This window comes from Cyanistes caeruleus, chromosome 4 (genome assembly GCF_971803275.1).
Source record: "Cyanistes caeruleus chromosome 4, bCyaCae1.hap1.1, whole genome shotgun sequence".
Taxonomy (NCBI): domain Eukaryota; kingdom Metazoa; phylum Chordata; class Aves; order Passeriformes; family Paridae; genus Cyanistes; species Cyanistes caeruleus.
In genome coordinates, this window is record NC_141704.1 from 75344420 (window position 1) to 75361429 (window position 17010).

The 17010-nt window shown below is 45.4% G+C and overlaps 1 long non-coding RNA gene across 1 annotated transcript; it reads right to left on the reverse strand.

Moving 5' to 3' along the window:
• Positions 1-3207: 3207 nt before the first annotated feature.
• On the reverse strand, positions 3208-15609 carry LOC147653781 (uncharacterized). Its single transcript, XR_015285769.1, has 3 exons — positions 10245-15609; positions 9928-9976; positions 3208-9095 (listed from the first exon to the last, which is right to left on the reverse strand). It is a non-coding gene; the product is annotated as an uncharacterized LOC147653781 (long non-coding RNA).
• Between the last annotated feature and the right edge of the window lie 1401 nt (positions 15610-17010).

Sequence of the window (17010 nt, forward strand, 5' to 3'; positions counted from 1 at the left end):
GGTAGTGTGCTCTGCTAGAGAACCCCATGCCATGCTGCACTGCTGCTAGAGGCCTGCTTGGTGTTGTTTCTTTAAGCACATGTTAATGAAACATTTCCTGGCAGTTTTCTTCAGGAAAAAAAAAATAAAAATAGGGGCACAAGTCCAAAGGTACTGTCCTGCCCAAGTCCCAGGCTGGGTGACTGGATTTGGTTTTCTTCTTCCTGCTGGACAATGTATTTCGTCTCAACCCTGTCTCCAAACTGTTTATAATATTGCTCTTCAGGTGTGATTTCCTACTCCAGAGCTGGAGGTCTTCTCTGGTGAGGAGCTGCACAGTTATAAGGGTTCTGGATGGAAAGATTAATGGGAAATGGAAAAAGAAGAGGGAAAGATAGAGAAAAAGTAAACAACCCACCAACCCCCACCACCTGTAGCATAAAACCTGTCCCCCAGAAGAGTGTGACTGCTTCACAAACAGCAAGGATAGCTTTCCCAGGCCCTGTGGGATGGCACATTCATCTCCTGGGGAGAAAACACTGAAGCTGCTCCATCAACTCCTCAGCAAGCAAGGGTACTGCAGAGATCACTGAAAAGAAAATAATTTGAAAGCAGGCACAACAGGACAGCAGCCTGAGGAGGGCCCTGGTAACCTTGGGGGAAGAGAGGGAGAAAGCTGGCTCCTGTTTCTCTTGCCTGTTAATCTCACATCATTAGGATCCATTTCTAAAATGTGCCTATGAAACTGAACTGAAAGTGGTGTCATTTCTGAAACTGCTGCTGGCAGTAGCCATCTCCCTTTACAATCTGTTGGGGCTCACCATGAGGAAGCACATGGGGAGAGCTTCTTGCAAGCCCAGTTTTCCCAGCTCTGAGACTCGCACAACAGAAGGGAATACCCATTTTTCACAGATACTTTCTTTTCACAAAAAAAACCAAAACAACAAAACAAAAACCCCAAAAGCCCTCACCACTATTTTGTGCTTCTTTCTGAAGAATAATTGCCAAGGGCCCTGGGAGGTAATAAAGGTGAGGTGAGTGGTCAGCTGCAAGTAACAGTGCTCATCAACTAGGCTACTGCAAGGCAAAGCAGCAAAAATTCCATGTGCCTGCCAGCTAGGGAAGCTGCATTCTCAGAAAACTCTTACTTTGTTCATCTATCTAGGGTTTCTTATTGTCATCTATGACACAAGTAGAGATCTATTTCCAGCACTGGTTTTAGCGTAAGAGGGTGAATATCTAGATATTTCCCACTGGAAGTGTATTGCTGTGAACACTAAAATTGAGCTTTTCCTAGGCTACTCATAGAAACTATCCATGGACCTTTCCCAGCCTCTGCTAGACAGCAGCCACTGAGGTGGGGTTTTAAAGCCAGAGATCTAGCTTCTAGCTAGATGGTCTACAAGTTAAGGGGCTGAGCACAAAGACATGCCAAACTAGCTGAGTTCTCAGTTTACCAAATGGGTTCTCACTGCCAAATGGGTTTGTATTGGTAAGCTGGTGCTCCAGAAAGGCAGAAATGGATATGCCGTTTCCTTCCCTGGATATGCAATCTCCCTCACTGAACACTGATAGTTGGCATCATCCTTTGGCAGAGGTGCAGAGAAGACCTCAAGATACTAATCCCAAAAGGAAGGTGACATGACTAAGGTTGTCTATGTGTTTTAGGAGATTAAAATGGGGGTTTTTTTCTGTGAGAGTGGTGGAAGGCAAGCTGCTTTCATTTTGCCTCAAGTGCTTTGCACAAATGGTGCTGCAGCAAGCTCTGCATACATACACAGGTGCTGCTAAAGTCACTGTGCAGGCTCTGTGCATCCACACATCACCTCTCCTTTGAGGAGTCTCAGCTCCTGCCATGAGGTGAAGAATTCACACCATCCCCATTCAAATTAGCCCCAGATGGTCATCTCAGCCCTGAAGTCAAGGCTACCCTGCAACACCAGGAGTGTGGTGGTCTGGAAACAGGCTGGTGTGGAGAGGGTAAGCACAGAGCACAGGGTTCAGGGACAGTCAGGCTGACTTACCATGTTCTGCAGAGAACACCCAAGCTTTATTCTTTAACTTGGTATTGTAAATTTTTGGGAACTAGCTCTTCCAACATGAGTATCCTTATACTGTTGGAACTAGTGATGGTGGTGGCTTTCCACTGTGAAACAGAGCAAGCAGCACTCCAGTGAAATCCATGGGTGATCTTGTGGTTGTGGTGTATTCACTTAAGCACTCCATGAGCCCTTTAGTGGTGGTTTGAATTTTAGAAAACAAGCAGAGCAGTAGAAGAAGAATAGAGATCTTAGAGCTAGGCATTGTGTGTTGTGCAGACATAGTCTTCCACTGCAGATATCTAAGTGTTCTGCTGGTTTTGTGTAATTACAGTTCTAATTTTTTTATTGTTTTTTTTTTTTTTTAGAAGTCAAAAACACATCAATGCTGCTCTGGGAAAGACTGTGAACACCCTTATAAACAGGAAAGTGATATGAAGCAATTCAAGAGAGATTAAAGAATGTCTGGAAAACAACAATACAAGTTCCAACTTGGAAAAATGCAAACTGGAGAAAAACAACTTGAAACTCAAATATGCAGCAGGAATAAATTGAGTTGAGGAGATCTAGGAATGATAGCAGCTAGCTGATTGGAAGTGGTATTTCTTAAGCTGTAGAAGTGGGCAATGCGTGGGAAGCCACTCTCTTACATGTGGGAAGGCAGAGCATGTGGAATATTGCCCTGGGTCCTGTGTATTGCACTTCTAGATAGACAGAGGCATGGCGGAGGGGATTCAAGAACAGCAACCAAAAAAACAGAGGGGAGGTTATGAATATGCCATCCCTAAATTTTTCTCCATGAAGTAGTCAGTAGATGACAAAGAGCAAATGTGGTAACTGTTGCCAGTATTAGAAAAAAGTAAATGCTAAACAGATCTAGTTAAGGATGTATGCAGGGGAATAATCAGGGGGAGTGCTCCTATAAAAAGAGCATTGAACTGAATCTCAGGAATCTCCTCAATGGAGAGATGTGCAATGCAAGGAAGTGGTGGAAACTTCATTCCTTGGGGACGTCTACCACTTGACCACACAAAGCACTAGGAAGTTTATTAGGGGAAATGACTGCATTGGATAGGCGGGGGAAGTATGATACAAAAGATCACTTTCAATTTATCTGAATGTATGATATGAATGGGAAAATATGTACCAGGATGTTTGTGATTTCCACATTCAACAGTCTTAAGCTGTCTTTCATTTATAGTAATGAGAGACCAATTTATTCCCAAAAGGTTCCTCTTTTTTCCACTTTACCAACTGTACCTTCCTAATTTGTGCTGTGAAACAATAACCTTAGAGCACAGAGGATTGGAAGGCTTTTTCTCAGAATAAAGAATAGCTTTGTTGGAAAGTCTCATTTTCTGGGTGGATAATGCCACAGGGCAGAAGGTAGTCATGTTGAATTCACAGGTATCACCTCAGTATGATGTTCTTTCACTGGAAGCAGCTCGGTGTTCTCCATGGAGGCACCTGGCTTTTATATCTTCCCACGTGGGTTGTAGGAGCCACTTGCATATCCCGTTAAAATTGGCCGCCAGAATGAGTTGCCCTGGTTGTTGATTGGAATGCTTAAAAGCCGTGCTATCCCTACAAAAAGACAGAGTTATACACGCAACAAAAAGAAACGTTAACGGCCGCACTATTTTGCAAAGCACACCCCTCCCATCTGTGGAAGTGCTTCCCCATCCCGCCGGGCACACAGCAAGCACCGCATTCCTGTAGGCTGTGAAGGCTTTCAGGGTTTCCTAGTTACTCGGAGATCGTGTGGTCAAGCTGTACCTTCAGAGCAATAGGAGTTAACCAAGGAGAGTGGAAAATTATAGAAATGTGTATCTGGCTGAGCTGCAAACCCAGCCTCGAGCAGCTCCTCCAGAGGTGTCCCTTTGTTGCAGCACTGGGTTAACCGTGTGCTCATTAGCCTTGACAGTCTCTCTTGACAGCGTGCCCTCCTATAATCTAAAGCTGTGCTTGGGAGATAAGGGCTTTGTGTGCTGGCTATAAACAGCGAGGCTGGAGTGGAAATTCACAGGGCTGGGAGTCAGAGAGCAGCTTTGCAGCTACACTGAGAAAGCCTCAGAAAGGGTGAGGGTTCCTTCTCTCTGCACATTCAAAGCGGATTTTCCTCCAGTCTCTCACAGGGCATTTGTTTGTGCTTTGTGTTCTGCCCCCACCTACACAAATCCTTGCGATGTAAGGTTTTTCTTGTTTTATTCTGGAGTCACTTTGGATGCATTGTCCTCTCCCAAGTGCTTTGTACTTTTGACAAAGCAAGGTGCTTGTATAGCATTGCCGAGGGGGAGGGAAAATAGCAGGATTGGAGGAAAAGCGCTTACCTTGGGAAACTTTTAGGAATCTGGTTTATTTTGTGTCTCGGATCAAAGGCTGATTTTCTCTTAAAATGTTCGAAGTTCCATGGCATTTGTCTTCTTGCACCTCTTTGGCTCTTAATTGGTTTGGAAAAGTCCCATGTGTATTCACTATGAGAGTACTGAGAGCCCTCCCACCACCATTCTTGCCCTGCATATTATCAGATCTCAGGGAGAAGCTGGACTTGGCAAGTTCTTCTTCATTAATATGAAAAGGAAAAATCTAACACTGCTATGGATGAAATGAGTAGAGCTGCAAGTAGTTCTCAGTAAAGGATAGTTGTGGGTTTATTGAGAGAATACTGTTTAATTGCCTTGGAAGTCATCTAAAGACATGAACTATGAAAGTGTGCACAGCTTTTGAGCTTCCTACCCTCCTGTCCTCCAGTTTTGGTGTTGTCCCAGACTAATATTCCTTTTCACTCACCCACCTGCCTGGTGGTTTTCAGTGGTCTTGTCAAGGCAAACAAGGTGAAGAACAGGGGAAGCTAAATAATAGGTTCGTAACCATTATCCCGTTTTAGAGCAGTATTTTACTACTCTGAAGCAGATGCAGGATCCTACTCTGTTCAGCTCTGTCTTCAGTGAGCACATACTAAGTGTTACAAGAGCAGCTGTAGCCCAGGACCTGTTGGGGACATAGGAAATCAAGCAGAGGAAATATCAGAGGTGTACCCAGGTCTGCAGATGGTCTGTGGAGATCCCCAGAGTGAGGAATTGAAATAGCAAGCTGTTCATCTTTTATTCAGTATTCTTACTGGACTCCAGCATCCAAACTGTTTTCCATTCCTGAGGTTTCTGTCTATCATCTCTCAAATCCAGCATCTCCTTGTCTGTCTGCCAACACAGTGAAAACCTAGACCTTGGGACCTTGGTATGGCCACCCTTCCTTCACTTTTACTGAAGCTTCCCGGGTGCTGGCAACTTTGATCCTCTCCAGTCTCCTAAACAACTCCTCTTTTTTGGCTCCTTGCTCTGGCCGCCACATTGCTCATCTCTTTGCTTCCTTTTGCTGCATGACTCCTCTCCACTTTTGCTGGCCCTAACCTTCTTGAACAAATCTATCCCCCAGGGGCGTTTTGCAAAGGTGACCTGGCTGTCACACCCCAAAACCTCATTCTGGCTGGCTCACATTCCTCCCAGGTCTCTGCAAAAGCATTTTCCTCTCCTTTGGATCTGTGAAAAGCTGACACTCCCTACATTCCACTGGCACCTACCATGTCGGGAGCTGAGCCTGCCTGGTCAGTGCCAAATACTGTCCTTTGTGTTATTGATATTTTGTCCTTTCCTCTCTCCTTCACATGAACCTAAACAAAAGTGAGATTTTGTTTGTGTGCAGAGGATATTCATGTGACTTCATTAATTTCAGGCTACTAAATCAGATGGAGTCAGTTAGGTTCCCTACAGAGTCAATAAAGGAAGACAACATCTAATAAACCTAAGCTGTCCTACCCTTCTCCACCGGTTGCATAAGGAGCTTGTTTATCTAACTTAGGTAACAAATATATCCCCCTGAGAATAATAACAAAAATATCATCCTTTCTCTGTATGCTCAGCTTTTTCTCTGAGAAAGAAAGTGTTGGGGAATTATGTGTGCAGAAAAGAAAGGCAGGCACAGGAAGCAAGGAGGAGATAAACTGAGGGGAGATGAGGATGAGAGACTGGGATGATGTGAAAGGAAGAACAGGAGATGAGATGGTTGAAAGGATCTTCAGGAACAAATAAACTTGAGAGGTGGAAGTGGAGGAAAGATAACTGCAGAAGAGAACACTGAAGGAAAAGAGAAAAGAGCAGCAGGAGGCAATATGATGCTTATCAGAGAAGTGTTTGTGAGTGGGCAGGCAGGAAGCAGCCACCAGGAAGGATACATTCAAAGTGATACTAAATGTGAGTCTGGGGTAGAAGGGCCAGCTGTGATACTTAAAAGCCTGTGAAGGAAAGGAAAGGGAAGAGGAAAGGGAAAGGAGAATAGGAAGGGGAAGGGGAATAAAAAGCAGTGAATTCAGGAAAAAAAATCTTACAAACTTTTAAGGAATAACACTGTGCCAGAGGAAGTGTTGGTTGAACCCAATGACAGAAACAGTCAGACAAAAAAAAAAAAAAAAGCAGTCTAAGTGGAGGACAAATGAACAGAGGAAAGACACTAAAAGGAGAGTAGGCAAAAAAAACAAGGGTCTTGGCTTGCTGTTCTGGAGTCTCTCCAGGGACTTTAGTGGAAGCAGATTTGGGCCTGGAGCATCTGAAATTACTGTTACTCAGACTTTAGCCAGAACTCAATCTCCTAACTCTTATGTAAAAATTATGTATCTTCAAAGCTTTTGTGGATCTGTATGTATGCAACTCCAACCCGACCAATCCCCACACTGTAAAATCCTAGATAGATAAGTACTGAACCCTCTTGGGGACTGAATAAGATTTGACCTCTACAAGTATGTAAACACTTGCTGTTTGGGTTGCACCTTGCCACTGACTTACAAAGTATAGCAGCTTAACTCTCTCTAAAATAGATACAGATCCAAGGTGTCACAGAGGTGGACCCAAGACTGCTTGGTGTCCATGCAAAGCAACAGTTTCCAGCTGGAATGATCCCAGTACTTTCTTTCTGAATTTCTGATCTGTGATTTTGGAAGGTTGTTCTCTGCCACACTGTTTTTGCCCTTTCTTTCCTTCATCCCCTTTCCTCGTAAGGAATGACCACGGTGCCTCTGAAAGTAAACAAAGCACAGGACAGGTTTGGCAGGACCTTTCAAAAGGAAAATATTCCCCCTCCATCTGAGTGGTTATGAATAATTATCTCCATAGCACATTTAGTTCAGACTTCAGAGCCATTGTCACTGAGGTTGTGTCAAAGTTGATTTGAAACACAGACTAACAAAATGAAAGCACTCATAGGAAATACAATTCTTGCCCAGAACAGATTGTCAGAGTACCTGTGGCCACCTGGGTTAAGCTGCTTTTATAAATTAGATTTCTCTGCTCAACATCCTTTACTGGCTTTCTGTCCATCATTGCTCTTCCACAGGGAAGTGTGGCTTTTAATGCTGCCTTCGAAAAAGACAAAGGGTGCATATCTGCTGAGCATCTTCAGAAATGGTCCCTCTGCAGCATCATCTGCACCTGGCACAGCTGCCCCGGGCATCCCAGTGTGATGACTTTTCCCTGGGCTGCAGTAATTTGCCTGCTATCAAGCTGTGTTTGATGAAGATCAGAGCTGAAAACAGGCTAGATGAAACCTGCTTGGTTAATTTGTGTACCTCACCCTCTGTAAGCACTCAGCCTCTTGCCCTTTGCCCTTCTCTGAGAAAGAGAGCACTTGCTGAACCAAGATGTGTCGCCCTACTCTGATGCACCCAGCAGCCCTGTCACAGCTGGATGGAACCCAGTCACTCTTAGACTGTTAGCATGTTACGTTCCCTAGGCATGACATTTCCCTTTCCAAGCTCTGGAATTGTGTGCTTCTTCTCCAAGCCAAATAGGGACAGATCCATCCACTTGAAAAAAACCCTCCAAAAGGCAAACCTCCATAGATAGACACTGCAGACAGTTGATGCAGAATGTTCTGGAGTCCATCTTGCTGTCAGAAAATCAGGAAGTGCTTTTTCCCCCCTTCTTTTGGCCACAGATTGATGGCACATTGTCTGCATTTACCTCCTTTTGCTGTGGCTTTCTAGCAATGATAACCCTTGGGCTGCAGAGTATGGATGGTCAGTACCTAGCCATGGATAGAACAGGTTCTTGTTCAGCTCCTGTGTGTATCTGCTCCTGTGTGTATCTTCGACCTCTGGGTGTCTCCTATAAACTAACTGCTTTTGTGTTTGGGTATGAGTACGCACATGTAAGTGGCCTGTAATGTGTGTGGAGTGATTTTAGTACCTTTAGGTACTTTAGTACCTTCTAGGCTCTGGAAGAAATGGCCCAAATCAGGACAATTAAAAAAAACAAACCCAAAATAAAGAAAGAGGACAGCAGAATAAATTTTCTCTCCACAGTTCTAAGAGGGGTTTTGTGGGATTTTTGTAGAGGTAAAAATTGGGTTGAATTCTGTCAGGAGCTGCTGAGGCTGAAAACTGCTTTTGGCTCAGAGGCCACCTCAGATGAGAGGTGCAGACCCAGATTTTGGAAAAATGCACGTGCCTCTGCTTTTGGATGCCAGCAACCTGTTTTTGCAGAGGCACTGAGTTGTTTTTTTGATCTCAGTAGGAGTTCTGCATGTGTTAATGCTCATGCAAATCAGGCTGCGGGTATCCAAACTCGGGCAGACAAAAGCACAGGCGCCCCAAATTTTCAGGCTGCTTATTACATAATCACAGCTCGAAAACCTCTCTGCATTTAATTTTCCCGTGTTGAAAATACTGCAATTCTAAAATGTTCCTCAGATGGACCCTGGGACAAGAGTTAAGCCTTCATTTAGCTGGAGAAAAAAGATCGCTGTAAGTGGCAACCATATTTACAGTATTACAGGAAAACATGTATCAAAAGATCTAAAGTCTTCTTTTTCTCCTTGTCCATCCTATGTCCCTGGCTATATTGAGTAAATTCTCTGTGGTCCTGGTTGTGCGCACCAAAAATAATCATAGCAGAAGATGTGCTATGAACTGCTCTTAGTGTTTGCAACACTCAGTAGGGAGGTGGTCAGAGTTTTGCTCAGTGGCTAAGGTGAATGTTTTTGGGAGAAGTGCTGATTCAAGGCAAAGGAGATCTGGATTTTTTTCCCCTTGAAAAATAAAAAAAAAGAAGGTTAAGCATTTATTATCATGAAATGCTATACATGATCCAGAGTGATACAGTCTACTTCTTATTACTGTTGATTAACATCTTCCTTTTAGAAATTTAGGTCAATCTTTAAATGAAAATTTCTATCCTGAAGTGAAAAAGCAAAAAGTTTCTATCTGACATTTCTGGAACAAATAATTTTCAGGGATACCAGATTAAACTTTTTCAATGCTACAAATTATTTTTTTTCATGCTTGTTTTCAGCTGGAACTCTTTGCTTCGCTTGACCTGAACTTGCAGTTCTTGACAGTCCATCTGAAATGGCTTTTTCCCAGAAAATACTCTATTCACAAAAATAGCTCATCCAGCTGAACCCAGGCAGAGGATTTTAGTCTCATCTGGTTGGTTAGTGATTTGTAAACTGGCCATCAGCCTTTGTTCTGGTAGCCAAGTTGTTAAATTGTTCTTTATTTCTGCTGAATGAACTTCTAGGAACTCCAGTGAGTAAGTAGGGCCCTGTTTCATTAGGCAGCACACATCCACGTAAAGGCAAGCTAACCCACGCTGCAAAGAGCATGTTTCTACCAGGTAATGAAATCAGCTGGAACAAAAAGGTATTTGAGGGCTGCAAATAAACTAGAAGCTTCTGCTGAAAAGATAATTGAGACAGCAAGTGCCTTGTCAAAGGGCATTGAAAGCAACAAGAGCCTCAGGGTGAGAGACTGGGAGGTATCGTGAGCTACATTTGGATGCTGGCTTGGGATTTTGTTCAGGGATAACAGGCAGTAAGTACTGGGTAGCTCCTGTGCAGCCCTCCAGCAGGAATCTCCTACCTGACTTCAAGGTGGTGTTATTATTCTCCTCAACTTCCTCACTGGAAACCTGGTGCCAGTGATAGAAAAGATTGGATGTCAAAATGCAGCCAGTTAAATGACTTAAACTTTTATAGTTTCTTTTCTATTGAGTGCCTGATACAGAAAATAAAAGTGTGTATTGGTGGATTTTTTTTGGACAGGTTCAAGGGATGACAGTTGGAAGGTTTGGGCATTGGACAGCCCAGCCACTCCCTCAGCCAGCCACACTGTACTTGCAGGTAGTGCAAGCAGTAAGGACCCAGGCAGCTCACTGCTGAGGAGCTGGGGAAACTCACCTCTCACCCTCTGAGATGCCACCAAGCCGAGGCACTGCTGCAGTGCAGTCGTGTTGTGATAAAAACTCTGTTTTTTCTGATGAATAGAGATCCATGAGAAGTCTTCCATGGGGGTGCCGTTGGTCCCCAGGCAGGTTGGTGGGGAGAGCCCAGGTCTGAAGTGCGCATGGTGAAGGAGGGAGCAGACGGGCCTGTTCTGGCAGGCTGCGAGGGGAGAGCGCTGGAAGCGCCTCAGCTGCACTGTTCTCCTCTCCTCACCTGTCCACAAGGGATCCCTGCCTGGCCTCCTCCTCCAGCCACAGCTCTGGAGCAAGAAGAGGACCCTGGCATGGCACAGCTCCCTGAAAGCACCATGTCCTGGGGGGCACCAGGCCTAACTGGGCCAGGGAGGGGATTGTTCTGCTCTACTCTGCACTGGGGCAGGCTCACCTTGAATATTGTGTGAAGTTTTGGATGCCACAATGTAAGAAAGACATAAAGCCATTAGAGAGTGCCCAAAAAAGGGCACAAAGATGCTGAAGGGCCTTGAGGGGAAGCCGTGTGAGGAGCAGCTGGGGACACCTGGTCTGTTCAGCTGGAGGAGACTGAGGGGAGACATGGCAGTCACAGCTTCTCCTGAGGAGAAGAGGAGCACTGAGGCACTGAGCCCGGCTCTCTGGGACCAGGGACAGGCCCCGAGGAAATGGCTGGAGCTGTGTCAGGGGAGGGTCAGACTGGACATCAGGGAAAGGTTCTTCCCCCAGAGGGTGTCGGGCACTGAACAGGCTCCCAGGAATGGTCATGGCCACGAGGCTGCCAGAGCTCCAGGAGCGTTTGGACAACACTCTCAGGGATGCACAGGGTGGGATTGTTGGGGTGTCTGTGCAGGGCCAGGAGTTGGACTCAATGATCCTTGTGGGTCCCTCCCAACTCAGGCTATTTCATGATTTTATGATTCTGCTAGCCATGAGTAGGGGGACGTTCCCCTTCCTCAGCTCTGCTCAGCTGCTCTTCTGCCCCAAACTCCACAGTGGTTGCTAAAGGCGGACATTGAAGAGGCAGCCCTGGGCACTGCAGTCCCTCATGGGCACATGGATTGTCTTCCAAAGACAGGGAGCCCCCCCCATACAGTGAGAACAAGGCTCCTGGGACAAGGCCTGCCAGTGAGGGTGGTTTCAGAGGTTGAAACACGGATCTGGGCTTTGAGGAAGCTGAGTTTACCACAGCATGTCCTCCTCTGCCCTGATATGCTGTCAGTTTCCCTCCAGGCACTGTGTGAGAAAGTGAGCATGGATTTAATTGCTGTGGTGGCACAACATCCAAATGTTTTGAATACTTCTGTAGATTCCTCATTGTTTGTGATGTGGTTAAAACTGCTGGCAGCAAGGTGGGGAGCATTTAATTTTGTGTCAGAGAGAAATTGATATACCCACTGTGATAGATTGATGCCTGCTTCTTGCTGGGGCCTCCACTGCTGACAGCAGTGCTGGGTGGGGATGCAGGGGACCCCAGAGAGCCCTTGGTGAGGGGAACACAGCCTGGGGCAGGCACAGCAGCTAGGTGGTGAAGGCTGCTGGGCTCAGCCCTTGGCAGGGGGCTGAAGGTACACGAGCAGCCAGCAAGGGCTTCTGCCCTGCTCTGCTCCACCTCATCATAGTCATAGCTCTGGAATACAGCTCTCACACATACTTTATCCTGAACAAAACCTGACTTGAGTCAGCACACCAGATGCAGTTTTCCTGGGGTATCCTGAGTAAAGTGCTGGGGCTAAATGTTGCCTCTCTGGCCTCACCCCCAGCTGGATACAGCCAGTGTAGCCATTCCCCATGTGGTCCCTGGCAGCCCACATTCAGCCCTTAGCCCCATGCACCGGGGTTACTGACTCCAGCTGGGCCCCTCAAGGATGATGTCCCAGCCCTGCAGTTTAGCTGCTGGTAACTGGAACTCCTGTGAAGTCCTGCTGTGTTGTGGACAGGGGCTAGTGGGATCAGTTGTGCAGGACAGGCCTGAGCACTAACCAGCATTAAAACATGACCTCCATGAAACAAAATTAAGCTGCTGTTTGAAATATTTGTTGCAACTGCTTGTGGAGGATTATGCATTGTGCTTTTCTTTGTCTGGACTGGACATCCCAAGACAGAGCTGTGATTGAAATACCTCTTCTAGATGAGGATGTTGCTTTGGACAGGCACTGCCTGCACCTGCCTGAATGTCTAAATATGAACCATCACTTACTGCTCTCAGTCTGGTAAGTGCCAAGCACTGATCTTAGCTAGGCTGTCATGCTGATGATGGCTGCTGAGTTGGTGATTCTGCATGGAATGTTGATAATGGATGTTCCAGTTCCCATATGGGGTCAGGTGTTTAGTGTCCATCTGGTTTCAGTCATGCCATGCCAGTTTATTACACTGAGTTATAGACCCCTGCTTTCTGGGGAGGTCCTTTGGGGAACAGCACACCATCACTGGCAGAAGTAGAAGTAGTTGCAGATCTAAGCTGTATTTTCTGCAATCTTTCTGTGGTGAGTGTGTGCAGCTGTAACTTTTAGAAAGCTTTTTCTTTTATCTTTGTTTCCGTGATGGAATGAACAGTCCCTGAGCATCCTGTGAGATCAACTCTGCCTGTGTGGCTGTAGATATCCCACTGAGTTCCTCACCTTATCAGCTGAACTGGCTCCCTGAAAGTGAGTCCATATAGGAGGTGGGATTTTGCTTTGCTTGGTTTTAAAGAAGAAAAATGTTAGTGCATTTTACATAAAGGCTAAGGGCCTACACAAGGAGAAAGTTTCTAATAGTTCCTGATGCAATGTGTTTGGCAGTGAGAAAAAAAATGTGGGTGGGGAATACAACACCTACTGCAATTATCCTTGCCTCCTCGTAGGGGGAGGGAAGAGAACGAAAGCAATTTGTCTTTGGCAGGCATTTGTGCTTTTCTGTAGGGCTCTGAAGTTGTTGACTATCAATGCAAGCAAAGATCTGCACACCTAGTCTCATACTTGTGTAAAGATGTAAAAAAAAAATCAAAGCAGCTTGCCGAGTTAAATTAAATTAATTAACAACTTATCACATGATGCTAAACGACAAAACTGAACCCCCAAAATTCCCTCAGTGTCTTTCTTGGACTTTACCAGGCAGTAAAGGACCAGAAGGGTTCAAGGTGAGGGGAAGTGTCTCAGGGGCAATCAGGGACATTAGGAAAGTACCTGCTGCCTCTGTGAATAGAGCAGCACCCACCTATCTTGCAACACCCATCATCTTTCCCCAGCTCATCTTCACTGAGGCTGTGAAGATCAAAATACTGGTGGGAGCTGGCAAGTGAATATCCTGGGGATTTCAGAGCCTGGGAATTTCAGCAATCTTGTGTGGAGGTGGTTACTCCTGTGGCCAACTCCTCATCAAAGACGAGAGGGTGCTGGAAGTGTGTGTCACACTGCCAAGGAAGCAGCCAGCAGACTATGCTGTGTTTTGGATAATCAGATAAAACATGTACTGAAGTGAACTTTCTCTCCAGTGGATTTTTATCTTGGAAAGGATGGGGATTCTCTCTAAAGCCTACACACAGGGTGGTCTTGACACAGGAGGCCATCAGTGGCAGACAACAGTATTGTTTGGAGATAAGTGGTGCTCCCAGGTGAATAAAGGGGCAGCACCAGTGAAAGACAGCAGGGTCTGGCTCTGGGAACTTAGGCATCCTGTATGAACCACGAAAGTACTACTTGCTTCCATGTTCCTCTACCCCACTCTCGTTCCTCTGCCCAGCCATGAACGCCCCTACAAAGGAGCTACAAACTCTTTTGAAACAAAACTGTTGGGTCACTCTCAGATGCTGCAGAGAGCAGTTGGGGAGGTCATAATTGAAAGGTAGAAAGCAAGTGGTGAGGGGTGCAGTTTTCCAGCCTGGTTTGCTCAAAAATGAAAATACTTGTGGGTGTGTTGGGTTGGGTTAGATTTCAGAAAGCAAAAAAGGAACATCAGCATGGAGCACCATGAGAAGCAGATGGCCAGAGAGAGCTGCCCCAAGCGGGATCCAGCTGGGCTGTGGTTTCCCACTCCTCTCCCTACTTTGGGGTACTTTTTCCCACTATCCGTCTTACAGCAGCTTGCTGCTTGTGTGGTTGGGTGGTGAGTCAGACTGAGGAGCTGAAAACCAGCTGCTTCCTTCTGTACAGGTAATTTTCACCAGGTCAGTGTGCATGGCAGCTGCCAAAGGGCTGGTGCTGGCACCAGGAGGGGTGTGGGAGTACATGGGAGGACCTGGGTGTACCAGACTAATATCTGAGACTGCAGAGAGAGACTCCTTATTGTCAATTAGGGTGAGACAGGTTGTATTGGCTGCTCCCAAGGGTGTGTAACAGGAGCAGAAAGAACTGGGGAGCTGGTTATTTACTGTGTTTTTATCCTTTTTGCCCCTTGTTAGTCTCGAGTGGAGCTGTGTTCCTCTGCTTTCTGCAGATGCTATTGGAAGCAGTGTATTGTCTCCTGCTGCTTTGCAATAACTACTCATGATTGTGCCTGAGCTGACACCTCTTCTTTCCCATACAGGCACATCCATTCCTGTAACTGGATGGATTTACCAATATGTTCTCAATTTGGTAACACATTAAGACACTGTTGGTTTTCACAGAGGCAAAAAGCAGCCAACACACTCAGAGACAGTTCCTGTGTCCATGGCCTGTGATTTTTATTCAATTTTGTTCTGTTTCAGCATTCATAAGATTTAAATTACAAGCAAATTGTTTGCCCGATTGGTCACATTATTACTACAGCTCCTAGTTTGGTGGTGGACAGGAGCAGATGTCACATCTGAGATGTCCTCACTCCTGACAAAGCTGGGTTTAGGGAGAGGCTCAGTTATAGCACTGAGAATTTTTCATGTGGCTTCCTAGGGATGCTGGCAACACTGCAGTGAAGCAGGAGATCAAAAGAGCAAAAGACAACAGGACATTTATTTTGTGGATTGGAAATCTGTCACTCATTGCATACAGACCACACGTGGCTGTGTCTTACATAAAAAGAATCAAGGTGGAAGAAGCAGAAGTGAACTAGATACTTGTTTTCTTATTAGGACTGCCTAAATGGCTCTTGAAGAGGTGAATGAATTGATTTTCCCCTTGGCTTTTCTGGCAGCAAGCCTTGGGCTCTAATGAGCTCATTACAAATAGCCTTGTGCCCATTGCTAACAGGTGAAGAAGAGCAGAATTTCTCTTCCTTGCCTTCTCCTTCTGCAGCAGCAGCAGCTACAGCTCTTCAGCAACACCTCACAACACTTCTTCCCCCCCAGAAAGTGACTTCCCAACCCAAGATACGAGGCTTGGTTGGCATTTTTTGGAGGAAGGATGAAAGAAAAGAGAGCAGAGTTGAAACACTTCCCTCTTTTGTAAACAAAAGCTGTGAGAAAAAGAGTTGTTTTGAATTTATAGAAAATGTTTTCATTTGAAAAACGAATAATTTCCTGAAAGACTTATGGCTGAATGAGAAATGTTTCCTTCTTTGTGAAATTCTCTTGGATAATCATTTACCCTTTCTCAATTGCCTCTAATGCCCGTAGCTGTGTTCTGTTGCTGGCTTTTCAGTGGGGAATGAGTGACTCTCCCTCTGCCCCACCCCATGCAAAATCCATGGGTTTTGTTAACTTCAATGAAAACTGGAGGTTAATCAGTCCTTTAGGAAGTTGGACCATAAGTTCCTAAGTCTTGAGATAGACTTGGCTTGTTTTAATGAAGTGGGTCCTTTGTTTTGTACAACAGCCTTTTGGTGTGCAATTGTTTCTATTGAAACTCTTCCAGTTGGGAAATACATGATTTGATAATGCTGGATGCCTCAGTCCTTGAGAGGCCTTAGGTCTGAGGCTGATTTTGTGCTGTCAGTTCATCTGTGTTGGGATTTGGTGGATGTCAGCACTGAAACTGATGAAACAGATGATGATGACAAAAATGATGAAACAGATGGTACTCTGCAAAGTACCATCAAAACAAATTATTGTGTTTTTCACTCTAGGGTGGAAACTGACTTGGTTGAGAAGGTTGCTGCCAGGGTTAAGTTTTAGTTTTGTAGTAAAACCTCTATTTTTCCCGGGTAGGATTTTTTTTGTGGACACTGCTCAGATCTCTATGTTGCACAGATTTTTATATAGACCTAATTTCCACTGGCTTTAGCAAAGCAAAGGTGTCACTTCATGCATTATATTGTTACTGTAGGATGGCAGATCTCTCTGGCCCATTTTCCTCCTGTCTGGGAAATGTTGAGGAAATTTCAGTGGTGGGTCAGATTATGTGAATTAACTACTTGGTGAAGTCCTGGCCATGTGAAATTTGTCTGCCCATTAACTATTCTTGCTTGCTGATTCTATGGAAATTTTAGGAGTGATCTGGGATGTTAGTTGGAGAGGAAGAATCTGAGAGGCAGCATGTTCCAAAGAGCATTCACCAACACTAAGAATATTTTGAAAATAAATAAAGACACAGGCAGCCTCTTTTTCTGATGTGTTTGCTACTGTATTTGCAGGCAAAATCCCCATGGTCATTCCCAAATGGAGAGAGAGCCTCCCACCCTAGCTGGAGGGTTGGAAGAAGCATGATTTTGGGTTATGTGGGATCTAATGGAACCAGAAAGATGCCTCAATGTGTCTTCCTCCCTTTCCCCATTCTGTTTCACATCAGCCAGTTCCCAAGAGACTCTCAAGGCTCTCTGGAGCCTTTCCTGCAGGAAAGAGCTGGTCAGCACCCCAAGAAACAAGTGTGGATGTATCCTGCAGCTCTCTGGGCCAGGAGCAGCCCCTCTGGGAAACC